The sequence below is a fragment of the Catharus ustulatus genome, chromosome 2 (genome assembly GCF_009819885.2).
Source record: "Catharus ustulatus isolate bCatUst1 chromosome 2, bCatUst1.pri.v2, whole genome shotgun sequence".
In the NCBI taxonomy this organism is placed as follows: domain Eukaryota; kingdom Metazoa; phylum Chordata; class Aves; order Passeriformes; family Turdidae; genus Catharus; species Catharus ustulatus.
Window position 1 is genome coordinate 55,986,467 of NC_046222.1, and position 19,896 is coordinate 56,006,362.

General features: G+C 41.0%; 1 protein-coding gene across 1 annotated transcript in view; it reads right to left on the minus strand.

Annotated features, from left to right (window-relative positions):
• TRPC4 (transient receptor potential cation channel subfamily C member 4) overlaps nucleotides 1–13,427 on the minus strand; it is a 131,238-nt gene extending 117,811 nt beyond the window's left edge. Inside the window, exon 1 of the mRNA XM_033052259.1 lies at nucleotides 12,879–13,427. The gene's annotated coding sequence lies outside the window, so the exon portion shown is untranslated. The remainder of the gene's footprint in view (nucleotides 1–12,878) is intronic.
• Between the last annotated feature and the right edge of the window lie 6,469 nt (nucleotides 13,428–19,896).

Below are 19,896 nucleotides of genomic sequence, written 5' to 3' on the forward strand. Positions count from 1 at the left end.
TCTACTCCTAAAACCTCTTGGAAATCTTTGCAGTATTTGTCTATTCCCCAGTGTGCTTCCTCCTTGTCTGTGTGTTTTACTTGAACAGTTTCTTAACCTTCTGGAATTAAACAGCTGTAAAACCTTCTTCAAACAGGTGTTAATTACTATTGCTTTCTGATCGCACCTTTAATCCAGTTTATATCTTCAATCCTGCAGCAACTTTTTTCCTTTTTTTAAATATTTTTTTGAATAAAATCTGAAATAGGTATTTTGGATATGTCATCTCCTTGGTTTTAGCATTATAGCAAAATTGCAGTCAAGTTTCTGACAACTACTGAAACCCCATTAGGTAGCAGTGGAAAACAGGAAAGATGATGATTTCAGTTCTCTGATTAGGAGCAGATCCATTTTCAGCAGTCCAGGGATAATAAATTATGATGAATTAGGATCTTTTTGCTTAAAAAAGTATTTTCAGAGGTTGCTACAGACTCTTGCACAAAGTTATTTACCTGAAGATGACTATTCAGTTTATTTGTACTGGCATTCAAGGCTTAGACATCTGGAGAAGGACTCCCAATACCCTCAGGTTTGTCCATCATCCAGAGCTAGAACAGACCTTGTATAGTTTTGTACAACACAGAAAATAGTCATGATTATTAAAATTTAATATATTATTATAAAACAAAAAGGAGATAAGCACTAACAGATACGGTTGTTAAAGGAAAGAACTGTGAAAACATGTCTGTGAAAATCTAACACCCAAGCAATGAAAAAATGAGTTGCTTTATTGACCTCAGCAAACATGAGTGTGGATTTTATCTGTTCTTCAGAACAGCCGCTACTAGCTTCACTTAAGCTGGCAAATCTATTTTGTGTGCAGCTTTTAGCCATCTTCATTTCTGACCTGGCAGCCCAAGTCAAATCCTAGCAATTATTAGTTTTGTCTTGGTAGCACTTAGCACTTACCCTTGTTTGATCACGGAATTTACCAGTTCCACTGCACAAGTTACCAGCTAGCACTGAAAGGAACTGGATAAATTATCTGCAGATAGCATATATTAATAATCAATGGCTCAGGAGAAATTTAACTTTTTTCTCTGACAATTCTGAAAACTTAAAAATATTCTTTTAAATGTATGAGACCATGAACTGAAAAGTAATTTTTATCAAAAAAGGAGTTTTATCAGGGATTTCAAGTTACTGTTTTTCTGAGTCAATCAACAAGGACCATAACCATAACATGCAGCTGCATGTTCCAGGGCAACTGAAATTGTCAGGCCAGGATGACTTTTTCGACTTTGATGATATGCACTGCTTACTCTGAAACCCCTTTTTCCACTGTGAAGGTATCCTTCTGCTCTATTCTCACAAGACTTCTTACACTCAGATGAAGGCGATCACAAAACAGCCTTGTGCCATTGCAACGACTCCTTGTGAAACATCCAGCAGGAAGGATCCTGAGGCATCACATCACAGAATGATAAAAAGGTTTGGGTTGGAAGCAACATCAAAGACTATCTAGTTCCAACCCCTCTGCCATGCACAGAGGATGACACTCACTAGATCAGGTTGCTCAAAGCCCCATCCAACCTGAACACTTCCAGGAATGGGGCATACACAGCTTCTCTGAGCTACATTTTCTTTTGATATTATGTGCACTTTGGTCTTTACACTCAAAAGCAGGTTTTTGAGGAGGTTTTGGAACTGTCTAGCACAATAGTATTCTGCCTCCTTTCAGATGCTTTCCCTGACAGCTGCCATGTGCAGTTCACCTAAGGATCAGTCAAAAATGTTATTGTTAAACTTACATGGATCTGATTAATAGACTGCTGTGCTTTTAATTGCATGAGTTATAACTTCTACATAAAAGTCTACAAAAAAAATCCTCCTGGATAATAAACAAAATGAAAGATAATAGATTAATCCTAGTCAAGCTGTATTTGCTACTAGACTTGAAAAAAAAAGAGCTCCTTTATAGAAGCTGTGTCTAAGTTTGCACAGTGTCAGAGCTGTCAGCCCCACAGGCAGAAGCTGCTGGCTTTTAAGAAGCCTCCACTTCCTGGGAATCTCTAAATTCATGAGAAAAGTAACAGCCTCTACATTTTCCATGTCCTGGTAGGTTGCCATTAAGTTAAGTTCACAGTTCTTCTCTGTTTGGGGTGGCAAAGAAGCCATACTTCTCATACATACATACAGAGCTGGACTCAGTCAGTCTTTAAGTTTTATGAACAAGTGCAGAGAGATAAATACTCCCAGGCAATGAGATACTGATATAACTCTGTGTGCTCACACAGGATAGACACTCTAATAGGATGTACTCCTGAACTCTGAGTAGCTCTTCTCTTTCACTGGCCACAGCAATTACTAATTTGTCAAGTGAGTCACTTACACAGTGCACATAAATATTTCTCTCTAAATGTAGATATGCATGTGTTCTTCTCTTATGTGTGTGCATAAAGCTCTATATGCATATACACACAAAACTGTAAGGAACTACAAATGTGCATATTTTGGCACAGAATTCAATTAGCGCATCCATAAACCTGGAAATCATTCCATCATAATGCAAAGTCTGGTTTCACAGTTGACATAAGTAGATAAAATGTTAAACCCATGTTACCTTATGTTCAGTGAAATTTATGGGATTTACTGGAAGTATTAATAACAGCTTGAGCATACTGAATATGTAATAATACACTGGAATTCTGCTTATAGTAAAGATGTCCAAGACTGACTTTTTTTTAATTGATGTGCTATAACCTTGAAATGGAAATCGGTTTTTGGCATTTCTATAAAACCCTGTTCAGAATGGCACCTGAATGTTTTACAAACTATCAAAAAAGAAGTTTGGTTGAAAAACTGTACATGTCATTCCCTACTTGATTTTCATTCTTAAAGTCAATTTCCCAGCAACAGAAAGATGCAGGAATTATTATAATCAGACACAGTGAGATTTTAGACCTTGTCAATTATAGCAGCTATATTTAAAACAAAGATTCACTGCTTCCCTCCATGAATATTCCATATATATGAGTCTGCAAGCTGCAACAGAAAAAGGTATTTAGACAGAAAAAGGAGAAAATTTTGTATTACTCAGAACAGATGCTGGCTACAATCATGGCAATAATTGCAAACAGATTAATGTTTCAGGACTACATATTTTTCTAAAATACTCAACAATAAAAAGATTTTGGATTAGATTCTCCACAACTTGTAGTTGCACTGAATGCATCAGAGTGGAAAAGTAAACACAATATATTTTTCATAAACTGCTAAATTATTGAGAACAAGAAGCTGCCAGAGCACTATAATTCTCTTGCAACTAAGGGGACAAATTTTCTAAAATTACATCATCTTTACAAATGAAGGATTGGTGAGAAGGCACAGTTTTTTTATTTTGTATTTTGTAAAATTTCACGTAAGAGTGATGTAATTTCAAATTAAATTGACCATTATCCCAATTCACTTAATATTAATAATCTTTATATTATTAATAGAATACATTAAGATATTTTCTATATCAATATAAATATTAATACATAATATTTATTAAATTAATGATATAATTATTATCTTAGCATTTCCCAATGACCAAAAAGCACACATAGTTGCAATGTCTGACAAATAAATGCACAAACAAATGAAAAAGTACAAAGCTTTTGGGATTTTAGGAACATTTGTGATATGTAAAAGTGGTTGAAAGAGTTTTTGAACATGTCATCTTTGGTCACAAAATTACCTCCTTAAATGACAGCTACTTATATTACAAAAGTATGCCATAAAAGGAGTTTTCTCAGAGAGTTATGGTAAAGGAATGGGAAAAATTTTGAACAATGAGTTGATCATCTGAACCAAAGTCATGCTTCCAAAGGAGAATGCAAACATTCAAAACACAAACATGTTTAATATATTTCCAACACCTGAGAAATTGCTAAAGAGAAGTTGGTTTGTGTATTATTGATAGTTTTCTTTGTTTTCATATATAAATGTTCAGCTGAATTTTCAAATTATGCTCCTTAACCCCAGATTAAGGAAAATGTGAAAATGTCTCATACTGAGAAGAGAAATGAAGGCAGTGCACAACAGGAAGCACCTTCTGAAGCTGCTTTTACTAGAACACCAGAACTTCCTTATGCTTGAATACTTTCTTGAATTAAGGTTAAATTAAAAGGAAGTATCTTATTTCTTAAAATGAATTCCATCATGTGCTGGCCGTAAAGCTTTGCTATCATGAGTGGTGGACTGGTTTAGGTAATTTTTATTGTAGGCTTTTTTTTCAGCAATGGGTTTAAGTAAAGAGTGTTAAAGTAATAGCAAGGAGGAAATTTGGCAAGAAAGCACTAATGGAGTAAGATGACTAAAGTGTCACATTGCCCCAGTACACAACCAACCCATTATGTTTCCAAAAGAAAATCAAGCCCCTAAAGATGTCTATTATCTAGCTGTCACTGGCAGTATCATGGGAAGATGAGCATGAGCTGACCTACTTGAGTGTGCTAATGTCTCTCAAGAGTCATGGTCTGCAGTGTCCTTTATTTCCCTGATTGCTCAGAAATGACAACACCTACAGTTTTGTCCACTTTTGTTTTGAAATGTCAACTTATTTCTATCCTCCTCCAAGTCCCATTCTTGCCCTTGCTATCTTGCCCACATTCAGCAAACCTTGGTTTTAACAGAAGCCGAGTTGAAGATGAGAAGCATCACTAATCAGCAATGATTCTTTCTGAAAATAAGGACCCTGATATGTGGAGTTTGGGTAGTGGAAGATACTATATACTAAATTACATGTTTCTTGGGTGTTAGTAGCAATGCCTTGAAGAACTTCAAAGGCTCTGAGGACTAACCAGAAAATGAGTTCCTTGAAAATCTCTCATCACACAGACCTACCGACCCACACACAGGTACTGCTGGCCCAACCTCTCCTCACGAACACCTGATTGCTCCTTTCCCACAGACCTTGGTGCCATTAAAGCAAAACGAAATCCTCCTCAGTCTCAACTAGAGCTCACCTACACTTTCTGGACTTAATGTACTGAGCAAGTGAGTGGGAAATCCAAGGTTAATAAGGGACATGGGTGAATGCACACCACAGCACATCAATTAAGGAGACATTGGGAGAACCCTTCACTAAGGGTGCTAAGCAAGGAAAAACCCTGCTATGAGATTAATGTTTCTTTAAAAAAATAAAATGACAGAACCAATAGATGACATACATCCAGATCCTACGCACTGGAGATAATTTTAATTATAAAACCTGTAAAGCCAAATCCTGTTTGCACTTAATCCAAAGGAATTCTTCAGATGGGAAAAAGTCCCCACTCGGCTTAAATCCAGCACATGCAGTAGCAAAAGGAGGGTGGTTTCCAGGAAGTGAGTGCACAGGAAGCACAGTGGGGATGAATGAGAAAAAATCCTTCTTTGATCCTAACCCATCCTTATAAAATCCAGCTTGTGCAGTCAAGCTAGTTCAGTCAGCACAGCTCTGAGGACGGACTAGTGGCCAAGAACTGAAATGCAACCCAGCTCACTGAGCATCCCCTGCTTCCCTCCTCAGTTGGTAAAATCACACTGAAAAGGGACTTTCAAACCCCTGTTCATTCTGCTTGGTTTAAGTATTTTGAAAAAAGCAAATTTTACATTACAGAAAAAAAAAAAAAGAAAAACGAAAAGAGTTATGTGGAAGCTTAGTTCTACATGAATACACTGCAGCAAATTAATGTAATCATCTCAAATCACATCAGTATTTGGTACAACTGGCCTCAGTGCATAAACAAATATGCTCAAAATTAATATCACTAAGCTAAACAATCATGAATAAAATATTTTTATGTAAGTGGACAGGCCAAAATATTATTTTGCAATTGCTCTGTACAAAGCATGATGCCTTTTATGAGAAAACACAAGTGCAGTTACAGACTAGGAGTTAGTGCAAATACCTGCCTATGTCATCAAGTTGAAATATGTGATCTCTGTTCCATAGATACCAGGTTCCTTAACAGATTAATAAAATTAGTGCAACACATTCTTCATATTAGACTTAGGAAATTTTATTAATCATTATGTGACACAATAAAGTACTTCAATTTAAAACACGCGAAAAATAAAGCCGAGACACATATTCACTAAGCCAGGAATCCAAAACACTGACATCCAAGGCTGGTTTGTCATCCCAATTTTCCTTCTTTACAAATGGGAAGAAATGCGCTCCCTGCAGAGGGCAATTAATTTCCTTGAAGATATGTCACATGAATCACCCAGTGAAGTTACCAAGTTCTTTCTAAAGGCTATACAGGCTCACAGGTCTGATGCCATGGTGTCTAGATGAATTCAAAGACAAACAGTTAGTTACTGCCTTTGGAATGACAGTTTTGCAGCTAAGAGGCTTAAGGCAAATTAGACAACTGTTCCTTAGGCAACCTGGACTTGGTTTTATTCATGGCCAAGACTCCTGCTCTAGGACATCTTCTAGCTATAGGGAAAGCACATGTGGTTGCAGGTACAAATGTACTATGGAACACACCAAATTTGAAAAACAAACTCACTGTGCCAGCATAAACAAGCCTGCAGTTCTCCTAACTTTAAATCATTACCTTCAGAAATGAATGGCCAGTACCTCTCCCAACCTAAAAAATAAAAAGTTGTAAATATAAACAAAACACAAATGGAATAATTTAGGGTTTTTCCGGTGGAAGATAGGTAGGATCCATTCAGCAATCAGTGCTGAAGTGCAGCAGAAGGACTGCTTTTGAAGTGCTTAATAATAATGAGCATTTCCACATGAACAGCAGTTAAAACTATTTCATCACTGAGAGGTAATTTCTGTATTCAGTGGACTAAGGTATTTTGGCACTGGCAATGCTGAGAAAATTTGAAGAGAGAATCTGTGCTTGCTTTCCCTTGCTCCACAGATACAATGTGTTCTCTCTGGAAAAGAGACACCTTGCTCTTGGAGGAGGCAGGATGTGAGCACCCAGAACTGTGTGTTCTTCTTTTGCAAGAGTCCAGCTGACACTCCCATTTCCCTTGGCACAACTAGAAGCTGTATTTCAGCTAACCCAACCCATTCACAAACTCCTAAAAATTTTGACAACAGACAATGGGATATTTAAATTGTGGTGCAGGCATTTGCTATTGTTATGATAAAGTTAATAGGATCTTAAGATGCCTTAGAAGAAAATCAATGTCTATTTACTGGCTCCTCTGAAACTGTTTTGGTTGTTTGGTTTTTTTGGGTTTTTGACACCACTAGGGTAAGGTTCATATTGCCTTACTTCAGCTGTATGAAATCAAACAACAATCAGCAACAATAAATACCTGATTTCTTTCCACTCTAAGTCAGGTATAAATTGGATGGATTTGTTTATTCATAGGAGGTTTCTGTCTCTCTCCAGTGTCTATACCAAGAATGTAGGTAGTTAATGTTTAGAGCTACAATCAAATTTGTGGGACCTAGGTGGAAAAAAAACCACAGGCCTTCACTGTAAAAATCCCTTTTTAGCACTTTCCAAAATTTTCCATTGAAATTTTTTTATTCAACTTAGTATACAGAAATGTACTAGGGGTAATCTTAAATCAGACACAATACGACCCTTCATTTTCTGCTATAATCCTATAGTTCACTCCTTTACTCAAAGGAGGTAAATTGGTCTGGCTTACTTTTTATAATGGAGATGAAAGTAGCAAATCAATGACCAGAATACAATATTTACTGGTAAAGATAAATTTAAAGTATAATCAGTTTTAGGCGAAAAAATACAGAATAAAATTTCATTTTCACTGAATGTAATGTGCACTTAATCCAGTACTCTCTGGCCTGACATTAAATTACTGATCTGTTGAAAACACCTGTGTGTTAGGGAATAGCACAGGTTTCATCTTCAAATCTTTGATATACTCCCCCTGATTTAGGGCACTACAAAAGGATCACTGGTGAAAGTTTATCCATTAATTTAACAAACACAGGATAGCACTGATTCTACTAGAACTGCTAACTCTGATGGGAGTGGATATTTTAATTAAATTGTGGTTAGAAGAAGAAAAAATTTGAATCCTCAGTGAACCTCACAGAGTCTACTGCAGGAAGGTCCTAACTGGCAGAATGCCTGCATCTCTCTAGGAGTTGTGAGATGTAAGGAGTAGTGAGGCTCTCAGGTCAGGCCAACTTCTCACCATACATTTTGGGCTGGATACAGAGCTGCATTAATGCTCCTCTCATGCTTTATGGCCTGGGTTAGTAATTACCCTCACTACTTAACCTTAACTGAGAAAGTTGCTTCTCTCTGACAGACATGAGAACCACACACCTAAGCTGAAAAATGACAAAAATTTAAATAGTTATTGAGGTGCATAAGACTCTATGTTTTGAAGAATTCTGTGAAATTAAACTGGATTGCAGAGGTGGCATCTGGAAAACTCAAGAAGTTCTCAGTTTGTGCTATTTACACACAGTTTGTATAAAAGTCAGCTTGGAGTAGCATGGAGAATATGCATGCGTATGCATGTTTTTGGGTTTTTTGGTTTTTTTTGTTTTTTTTTTTAATGTACATTTTAGGCTGATTTATAGCAACCATTTATCCTATATCTACTGACCTCTGTGCTTATTCAACCTTTATGATGTACTACCACAGCCTGCTCTGCACAGCTGGGATTCAGCAAGTCTATCTTAAGAGGGAAGTTCCTTGTCTTGGCGTTTGCTGCATGGTTAACAAAGAGAGACAGTCACCTGTGGAGCATGCTTGTTCTGCTATGAGATGACAAAATACAGACGATGGCTTACTCTCTGCTTCAGCCCTTCTCTTTCCAGGAAAGGAAGAGACACACTCCAGGTTCACCCTGATAGCTGGCAAACAGGTATTCCATGTCAGTTCAGGGTTATCAAATGCAGCCATAAAAGGTCAGCATGCATGCTACAAGAGCTAAAGGAGGCTGGAGTCTTCCTAGGTGCCAGCCCTCAATCAACTGATCCATGCTTTGCCTGACTAGCTGGCACAAGGACACAAAGAGCCCAGGACTTCTTTGGCCAGTAGGGTCTTGGGTGTGAATGCAGGTAGATTTCTGATTCTCTGAGCCCAGGAAGGGTGTACTTGTGGTCCTTAACACAGGTATCAGAACCACTCTAAAAAAACAAAACCAAACAAAAAGATCTTGTTTATCCTGGAAAGCCAGCACATGCTGAGCTAGGACTGGAAGGCCTTAAAGCACCACCACGTGGCTTGACTGCTCAGGGGCTATCCATGCACCAGTGGTGGAATGGAGGCCTTTGCCTCCTGAGGAAAGGATGCTTGATCCTGAGAAGTTTTCAATGATATGTGGAAAGCATCTCCAGAAGAATCCCATAACCTCTTCCCTCAAAAAGCCTAGTGAAAAAATCTTTGTCCATTTACTGTTCCTCTTTCTAGTCACTCTATAATATACCAGGTAATATGATTATAACATTCAAATGTTTCATCTGATGTGCACGAGTATGTCAGAATCTTTTGAGATGAATGTATCAAGCACAGACTCAGTGACCAAGAAATTGCAAAAACTGTCATGGACTTCAGAGATTAGATTTGACTTAGACAAGTGTACAATTCACTCAAATTTGAGAAAGTTTTCCTGTCCCACTTCAGCCCACATTTGCTGAAAAATACCTTAGCTGCATAAGGAAAGCAATTTTTATCCCAGGTTCTTTTCAGATTTTGTCACACACCAGTCAATATCTAAACTAGAAATGTGGTTATGAAAGAGTGGAAGAAGTAATTTGAGAATTTAAACCAAAACAGATATTTGAAGGGAGAAGAAAAACCTTAAAAGAAACTAAAACAGCCCACAGCTCCAGGAAGAATACGATACAATAGCAAAGTCAATTACTTGTTACTTTAGTCTTTGTGGCACACTAAAAACCTTTTAATTCATTTGAGAACTTCACTGTACAAAGAAATTGTCTTATTTTTAGTTGTTCATCTTTTGACAGTCTCAAAGTCTATTTGACTGAAAGGTAATGCCCCTTTAAAAGGACTTCTGAATGTATATTTGTTACAGAAAGATTTAATTTGCTGAGCCTTCCCCTGCAGTCACTTAACAAAACTGTATTATTAATATGTATTTAGTCAGGAGACTTTTCATTTTTTTCCAGCAACAATGTGGACATGAGAATCCTGGCACCCTTGTTCCTGGTGTTACACTATCCTACTAAAAGTAATGTCAGTGTAATAAAGCAAGAGCAAGTTTGGCTTATGTTTCTCAAGGATTCAGGACTGGTAAAACAGATGGTTTCTGGAATTTTGTTTTGTCCCAAAACATGGTGATGGAAGATTGATTTAAACACAAAATTTTACCTTCAACCTTCCTTCAGTAATTAAGAACGCTGCATTTGAGAAAGCAGCAAAGAACATAACACAACTTAAACTGAATAGAAAAAGTAATGATAAATCTGGCACTCATAAAGCCATTAAATGTCTGAATAGAACAATGTTCCATCTATTTTTATCTGCTTTTTCTTTAAACAGGTTATAACAGACCTTTTCTTCCTGCTTCCATTCTGCCTTTCCGTAAGATAAGTTATGGTGACTTAGTCATCATTTTCAAAATTAAATCAATCCCTTTTAACACTGACTACCAGCACCACCAGGGGTAAGCAGAGATGCCACACAGGATTTTCCTTGCTGGTTTTGCCACCTCACTCCAGTGAACCAAATCCCAGAAAAAGCTGACAAACAGTGTCCTGGAATAGAGGCTGGTCTCAGGTCTCAGGAAGAGCAATCATGCACAGTTTTCCTTGTCATTTAAGTCAGGCAAGAAACACACACACACACAAAGGTGAAAGCTAATCCCTTCACCCTTTTCTCTATGTATGTCCTTCAATATATATTTGGTGGTCTCTCCACACAGAAGAAATGCAAGTCCACTGTCACCAAGAGCAGAGCCACATTGGTCAGGACTCAACATTTTCAGTAGATAAGCAAAGATATCTCAAAAAGATAAATAAAATCATACCAGTAGTGACCTCAGTTGCACTTAAATTTCAGCTGGCAGTATTTGGCTCTAAATAGCATGAGATAAGAAGAAATGGAATTTTTTTTTTCTGGAACTATTTTAAGGGCAATGACTGCTATACATAGAGTCAGAGTAAATGGCTGAAGTTAAATTTAAAAGACAGACATATTTTTGTTTTCCTGTTTCCAAATAGAGTCTCATCTGTTCCTATGTCTGAATAACAGAAGAAAAAAGAGGGAAAAAAACCAAAACATAAAGAATGCCATCGTCCTGCAACCAAAACCAAGGCCTTTCAGTGTAGAAGGCAACACCAAATCAAAAACGTGTTTGGTTTCAGCTATTGATATTTTATATTGATATTTGATATTGAAGGATAATGCTTATTTCCGAGTCTTGCCTAAAAAATGGGCATCTTCCAGAATTTCTGCTATTCTAAAACAGGTCTAAAGCACTCTCACTGGTGCCTGGCTTCTCTAACTGTACACAAAACTATTGCTTAAATGAATGAGGTTAATTTATGGAAAATTCAGTATTCTTGCACATAAAACCTTGCTAAACTATCTAGGTGGGCTTTGAAGCAAGTGATGTAAACACTGAACCATTCCATGTCACTGCAATACAATTGAATTTGAAATTTCAAGCAAACTGGGCTTAAAGGTACTTCATGTTGATATTTAGTGTGTAGAACTTAAACTATTTCCCATTCTGTCTAGTCTGCATTCTATAGAAAATCTCTGTGTGCACTATTCCTTAGAAATACTTATTTCTCAGATCAAACCAACATGCATCTCTGTTTCCTATTTTTTAATTTTTTTTTTGTTTATGGAGTATCCATTCTCTGTAAGAAAAACATAACAGAAGGTGGTTTTATTTGCTTTCACCTGAAAGGTGGTGAAATGTTGGAAGAGCCATCTCCCAAGTCACACATAGAGAAATCTAAAATTCGGTTGCCATGCTAACAGGAAGTCACTCAACTAAGTCCAGTAAAACAAAAGTGCATAAATGACGCTTTCTTGTAAAAAAAAAAAAAAAAAAAAAAAAAAGGGGGAATATTAGGTTAGCAAGTTGTAGGTTCTGACCACTGTAGCCACAACTGCAGCTGTGTGCCTCGGTAGGGTGCTGAATTTCTGTCGGCATTTAAGCCTCCAGAGCATCAGCTGCTTCTTCCCAGCAGGACCACAGCTTCTCTCCCACCACGTCGGGCGCCAGGGTAAACCCCACACGGGGATGAACCCACCGGTCCCTTCCTCTGCTGCAGGAGCCGTCCCACGCCCCACTTCACCCTGCTCTGCTCCTGCCCCCCGCATCTGCCGTCCTTAGGGTCCCTCCTGGGGGGTTCCTGGCAGGACCCCCGCCTTCCCCGGAGGGTTCCTGCGGACTGCGATCGAGGTTCCCTCGGGCAGAGCCGCCTGCGGGGACACGGCAGCCGCGGCCGCCACCACCGCGGGGACCGGGGCTGTGCGGCGCGGCTCCCGCACCCACCGAGTGCGTGACACCGAGCCCGTCTGGCGCTGCAGCAGCCGCGGGGGCGAGGGCGGCCCGGGGGGCTCCCGCTGGCCTCCTCCTGCCCCCGGAGCGGCCCCCGCCAGCTCCCTGCGGCCCGCTGGGCGCTCCGCTGGGCTGCAGGTGTCACCCAGCGACCGAAGGATGCCGCTTCCCACGGCGGCGGCTGCCAGGGAAAAACACGTTTATTACATGCTAGAGGAAGGAAGAGATCCTAACACTCCGCCGGGCTACCACCGAGGGCCAAGGGCGTGCACGACGTCGCTTTATGCTGCTTGCGTCGGCGCAAAAAAGTTACCTCAGACAGTCATAGGGACTTCTTTTTCCTTTTTTTTTTTTCTTCTTTTCTTTGCAGAGGGTCAAAAAGGTAATCAAAGGCTCAGAAAGAGAATATATCTAAGTTGATGAGAACTTACTTGGTTTAGGTGCTTGCGTTGACAGCCGGCATCTTCCGACAGCAGTTTGAACAGGTCACATTTTCCCATGGAAAGTTGTACCCTTTTCGATCCCGTTTGTAAATTAAATCCCTTCGGAAAGTGTTTGTTTTGTTTCACTGGCTGCCGTCCATCTCAGGCACTACTCCCATTTTTAACTTTATTTTCTCCATGTTTGCCACACATGCAGGTACTCTCGGACGCTCGCCACGACTCAGCGGGTGCCCATCACCTCCGGCCGGGGGACCGCGCCTGCCGCCGGGCTCGGCTGCAACAGATGAGAGGCAGGTTCTTCCCCGGTTGCTTAGTGCGGCGTCTCCTTGTTCCCTCGGGAAGCCTCATGCCGGCTGCCAAAAGTAACAGCTCCTCCCGACGCAGCGGTCCCCTCCGGAGCGCGGGCTGCGCGGCGCGGGGAGGGACGAAAGACACCCCGATACCGGCAGAAGGAGCGCGGAGGGGCACACGCCGGGTTTCTCCGTGCTCGCCGCTGCGCTCTCCCTGGAGCCGGCCGCGGGCTCTGCCTCGGCGGCTCCGTCCCGCCGCCCCCCGCCCGCCCGGCCGCCGCCCCCGCCGCGCTGCCCCCGCGCCTGCCGCCTGCGCCCCCCCGCGGCCGCGCCGCGTACAGACCGCCCGGGCTCCGCGGGGCTCCGCGCTCCGACCGCCCGGGGCGCTCCGACGGGATCACCGGCTACAGCCCGGGGCGCTCCGACGGGATCACCGGCTACAGCCCGGGGCTCTCCGACGGGATCACCGGCAGCGGCCCCGAGGACGCTCCGAGGGGATCACTGTCTGCGGGCTCCGGGCACGGGGAGGAGCGAGAGGGCGCCCGCCGAGCGCTGGAGCGGGGCGGATCGGCGATGCGAGAACGCGCGCGTCCCGGGACCGCTCGGCGGCAGACGCACCAAGGCGCAGCCCGGACTCCGCAGAAAGTTCGCTGTCACATCGCTCCGGGTTTGGGAAAGCCCTGACTCCGCTCCATGCGGCCGCGGTGGGGCTCTATGAGTCCGCCTCCGCAGGGGCCCGCAGCCGGGGCTTGCTCCAGGTAGCTCGCCCGACGCTCCTTCCCCAGGCGCGGGCGCGGCAGAGGCTCTGCCCTGGTTGCGCCACTCGGCGCAGCCTCCAGCCGGGTGGTCCCTGCCCCTCCGGTGCCCCTGGATCAGCTCGGCCTGGGCATTAATGGGACCGAGCCGCAGCCAAGATTGGTAATTGAGGAGCAGAGGGAGTGAAGCTGCTCAACACCCAGTTCCTCAGTTTTGCTTCTCCTTTCCCTAAAAAACTGTGACAGAACTTAAATGCACGAGCATAGAAATGGTGGGGGAAAGATACAGCGTGCAGAGACAAAGATGTGTAACAGAATATCCATGTCTTCGCCGAGGTTTCTTATTTTTTTTTGGGGGGGGGGTAATAACAATAATAATAATAATAATAATGATGATGATGATGATGATTTGAGGTCTGTTTGGACTCAGCCCCGCGTTGGGGTCTGGTGCGCACAGGACGTCACCTGCCACCATGTGCAGAGCGTGCCGCGCCCGGGCGAGCATCCCTCGACATCCCGGCCCACTCCCGCCTCCCCTGCCCCCGGGAGGCTGGCCCCGCCTGGCACCGCCAGGCAGCATGCCACCGGTTTCGCACTTTGCCCGTCTCTTTGGCTGAGTAGCTTCCGGCTAGAGAGAAGCGGGGTAAAGTAAGCCCAGGGCAGCACCGGGCAGGGCCGAGCCTCAGCGGGGTGTGCAGTGTCGCGCAGGCTGCCCAGGTTCCTTTGCCTCCTGCACCGCCGGGACGGGAGCGTCCCTCGAGCTGGGTTTCACCTGCCTCGCTAGAGCGCACCGAGGAGTGAGTGAAGTGCTTGCCAAAGCAGGCGAGCCTGAAAATGTCACTACAGCAAATGTGAAGGAGCCGCCAGCCACAGCACGCTCGAAGGCAGCTGTGAGAACAAGCACCAGACCACCAGACCTCCACGGGCAGCAGAGGTGATGCAATTAATCTGCATTAAGCTGTGCAGTGAAAATGCCAGATGGATTCTGCTCTGAGATTGCCACGGTTGCAGCATCAAGTCTCTGCATCAGACTGCTGTGTGAACCACTGGCATACATATTTTTGATGTGCCCCATGTTAGGCACTGCTGAGATTTCAGCAGAAATATAATGCCTTTGGGGAGCTGCTCAGAAAGCAGCCTCATCCCACTGAGCAGTGTGCAGCACAGCCAGGCTGTAACAGGTCTCTGTGGGTCTCTTCCTAAGAGACGTCAGTGGAACACGTGGGATCAACTCGTGTCAGCTCAAATGCAGATCAAATACCAAAAGCAGATGCTTGGAAAGCTGAGCCAGTCATTCTAGTAAGCACACATACATGTATGCAAACGTTTGTGTAGATCCATACATGCACATCCACAGAAAGGCAAGGAGAGAGAACTGTGCAAATAGAGGTGCACTAGAGGGCCAGAGAGACTGCAATGAAGGCTATGGCTGCTCCATCAGATTTAATTGGAATTGGCAATGTGAGCACATCAAATATTACTGGAGCATTTATGCCTCTCGTGCAGGCTACCAACAGCACTGGTATTGCTCTGTGTTGCTACAGATTGGAAGTGTAATTGCAGTTTACTTTCTGAGGCACTTCCCAGAGCAGAGTGCTTTTTTTTCCTCCATATATTTCCTTATTAGATGATGAGAAGCCAACTTCTATTTTGAGTGTAATATTTAATTTTTCACAAGCAAATACCTCTATAATTAACAGTATTTCCTATGCCTTTTTATGCATATTGTGACATTTCTACTCTGCAGGGGTGAATGCAACATGGCACTATCAATGTGTTTTACGTTTTCTGGCATTTTATGTATCATAACCCATTAGCAGTCTCCCAGTAGCAGCCTTCCCCAGCTCAAAGTTCCTTATTAAAATAATGTTCAGATAAAATCTCTGTGGTATTACTGAGGTGAGAATTAAGTAAACAGAATTTTACCTCTGTTTCAGGACAGTTGGGATCCTTGCAACATTTTGAGTGTATGCTAGTATGTTTTATTCCTAACATGTAGCTAGCTGCCAAATGTTTCTCAGCAGTAAATGCTGTGGCCAGGAGAGAGAAGCAAAGGGAAAAAATGAAACATTCTGTGAAACCTGTATCACATATTGAGGTTTTTGGGGTGATAAACAGAATGATCGGGCTTTCCTTTTATCTGCTTATAGTGTCACACCAAAATAAGCTCCCCTAATGAAAATAATGAAAATTTTTCTAACTAGCATGGACATTTAAGATATTATGAAATTTTTTTCTAAGATGGAGATTTATATGTGTAAGAAATAAGCTTATACTAATTATTTAAAATAATTTTATTCAGTTTATTAAAAAGTTATTTGTATTAGTTTTTATTGGCTGGGAGTAATGGAGAAAGATTTTCTCAGACTTATTATTCTCATTTAATTTTAAATATGCTTCTACCAATCTATTGCTCATTAGCAATGATGTAAAATCACACAGTACAATAGTATCTCTTGTTGCAGTTAAGATTTTTTTCTATGTTTGTTTTGGAGACTACACTTGTACACAGAATGAGGCTTATAATTTTTTTTCTCTGCATTAATCTAATTCATGAAATCTGTAACAAGTTAATGTCATTAATTCTATTGTTACAGCCCCTGCAGTTCTCCCAGACAGAACTCTGCAAGCAGCAAATGGTTCTTGCCAGCCCACACCAAGCATTCCATACTAGTCTTTCCTTCCACATAACTCAGTGTATTACCATTTATGTACTTAAATACCATTCGACAAAACTCAAGTTTCTGAGACTTGAGTAAAAGAGATTCTATTTATTGACTGATTGAAAAATGTGGATTCTGTGAAAGAAGGTGGAGAATCCCTGTCAAAATCTTTCATTTTCTATGAAACATTTATTGGCAGAGGTACCATTCTTATGAAGGTTTAGTGGGGCAAAAGGGTTGTGAGTGACGAGAGAGACAGGAGCATGCTAGGGAAAGGAGAAGGAGAGGAAAAGATTGATCCTGGGATATGACTAAATAGCAGTTCTTTTCAATAAGCAAATAGTGACCTCCGCTGAAGGACTCTTGCTGAGGTTGTCTTTCTATGCCAGACCAAAATCTTGAACTATATTTCTTTTGTGTTTGTCTTTGGTTGGGGGGAGGAGGGGGGGTTGTTGTTTTTGTTTGGTTTTTTTTCCATTAAAAGGTGAAAAAACCCAAAAACAGAACAGGTCAAACACGAGTGAACTACTAGAAAAAATTTACAATACCAGTATTTGGTATCTGCTCAACCTTAATTTCAGGTCATGACAAGCAGGTTCTTGTCTGACTTTTTCTCAAGACTTCAAAGTTATTCAGGTAAGAAGACATTTGGGGTTTGTATTTTAATGCAGGGAAGAAAGTTGCTTAGGTATATTGACAGTTAAAGTGCTACTTCATTTTATTATTTCAGTTTACATTGGAAATATGCAGAATTCTATGTAGCTTCCCATTTTATTACTACTTAAATCTCAACAATTCATATTTTTGGTGGACAGCAAGCAATTAAACTTCTTTTATCTGCCTACATTTGTCAGTTTTACAGAATTCACATCTGTTATTTTTATTGACATGCTGCAAGCTCTTTCTCCTTTCTTCTCCTAACCAGAGTTTCTGAATGATTTAAGCTTGTTTTTCTTATGTCAGAGAGTGGAACTTGATGCAATAATGTTCACTGCTTTCTTTTGCAGTTTTTTAATGAACAGTAGAACAACATTACTAAAGGTTTTGGTCTTTTTCAAAGTAATTTAATTTTTGTCCTCTATGATTCTTTTCATATCTGTGCTTCCCAGTAAGCACTTACTTTCTGTCAAAATACTCAGCTGCTACATTTTCAGGTTTTCCTGGCGCTCTTTTAGTGTTGAGGTTTTAGGAAGGAAAGGTCTAATGAATCAAATCCTGTGCTGGAGTGGGATGTGACTCCAGACTAGAGACACCTAAATTTAGGTGTACACATTTTAACTCTTAAGTGTCCTGAGCTCCCTATAGAGCCAATGGAAATTTATGCAATACAGTGATGGGATCATAGAGGAAAGTTCAGCTTTGAATGTGCATTTTGACTTCTGAGTGAGCTACATCCTGTCTAAGCATTCTACTGAAGGGGAAAATGTTAAAGCAGAGGTGCCTTGTGCTGTTTGGGGTTCCTAAGGCTATCCAAGATGCATGCAAAAAGTGAACAGATGTTTTTGACCTTCCTTGCATTGCCTTGCAAAGGAAATTGCCTTACAGATGACCTGTATGTTTCTGTACGTTAGACCAAATATTCTGTGAAATTTTATAGGCTTTGGACATCTATGCACAGCTATCTGAATCCCCACTACATCTCTTTTGGCTCTAATAGGAGATCAAATTTCACATAGAAACACCAGCATGATAGCTGCACAGAATCAGATGTTTGAATCTTCATCCATAGAATAACAAAGCAAAAGCCTTAAGACAGCAAAGTTTGTTGAAAAAGAGTGGAAAGTAAACCTAAGGAATGATCCCTTTCTCATTTTTCTGAAAGAGCTGAAATCTTTACCTATGTTTATTGGGGAAGTATTGTGGTAAAGGACCTCAAATCTTGGAAACAAGTGGCGTATTTGAATCAGGAGATAAAGGAAAACAAGAGGCAAGATTCCAGGGCAGCTAGCCAGAGATTTTAGGTATCTTTAAGTATGTGGAATAAACAGAAAGAACAAAATGTCTTGCTACACAAACAAAGCTATAACTTAATCAGCAAGACAGAGACTTTGTAGGATAAATCAAAGGATTGGAGTGTTGATAGGGAGCGGTACAGGCTGTTCAAGAAAGAAAGGCTGGGAAAAGGGGAAGGCAACATTGCATTACCAGGAATGTGTTTATGATTTGTTAAAAGAGAAGGCAGATACCTCAAACATCTCTGAGGGAACTAAAAACAAGGTTTCAAGTGATTAGTCTACCTCAAATCAATGTGGAGAAGAGGTGATTGAACATCTTAAAGCCACACAAAATGGAGACATTTCTTGGTGCTGTGGAGCTGATGTTTTACATCCTTAAGTGGTAGAGTGTATATCCAGATTTTATTCTCTCTTAGTTGTGTGGAACTATAAGAGAAATATAACATGTAGGCCTCTGAATTTGGTAAAAGTGAGTTTGAAATAATAGGATAGAGAACAGCAGAGAACAGCAGTTCAAAAGAAGGTGGTGGTGACACACTTAGATGACTGGTAGGAAAAGTCTGAAGATTTTTATGGAACATACTCAGAGAGACTCAGCCATGAGAAGCTGTTAAAAAGAAAAAAAAAAGCAATATTGACAAGAAAGCTAGTAGATATTCAGAATGTATTACCACCAGTGTAACATGTGAGAAACTGCTGTTTTGCTCCAGGTGAGCAGAAGTTTACATCAACTTCAAACCTCATGTTTGACAGAGGTGCAAAAATAATCTCCTGCAGGGAGCCTAGAGATCAGCATCATGGATAGTGATCTTTCAGGAATATTTCAGTTGGGCTTGTTTTGCCTAAGAAAATATAGCTTTTGTATTATTTCATTATTTCATTCACATTGAAAAATTATTTAATATAGTTTATAGCTGTGGAAAAGAGAGTACTAAAGAGACAGCTGACATATTCATCAGAAGTAGAGGCAATAATCAATTTTTCATCTTAGCAAGGAAGACCTAAACTACACATAAGTAGGATGTTCCTAACCGTAAAGAGAGTTAAATACTGGGAGATTTCACATCTCCCAGTTGTGGAAACTTGTGGAATCCATATCTTTCAAGCATATGAGCCTTTTTCTAAGAGTAAGGGTTTTTCCTGCTTTAGGATTCTCTAAGTGTTTGTAATGAGATATTTTTTCTCTAAAGCTTAGTGTACCCCTTTTTATCAATGATATTTTGGGAAACTGAGTTTTCATGCTGTTAGGAAAGACATGCAACCAATCTGTTTGCACTCTCAGATGCCATTTGAACAGTGTGATTCAACTTTGGAAGCATATGTAGCTTAAGAGACCAAATACA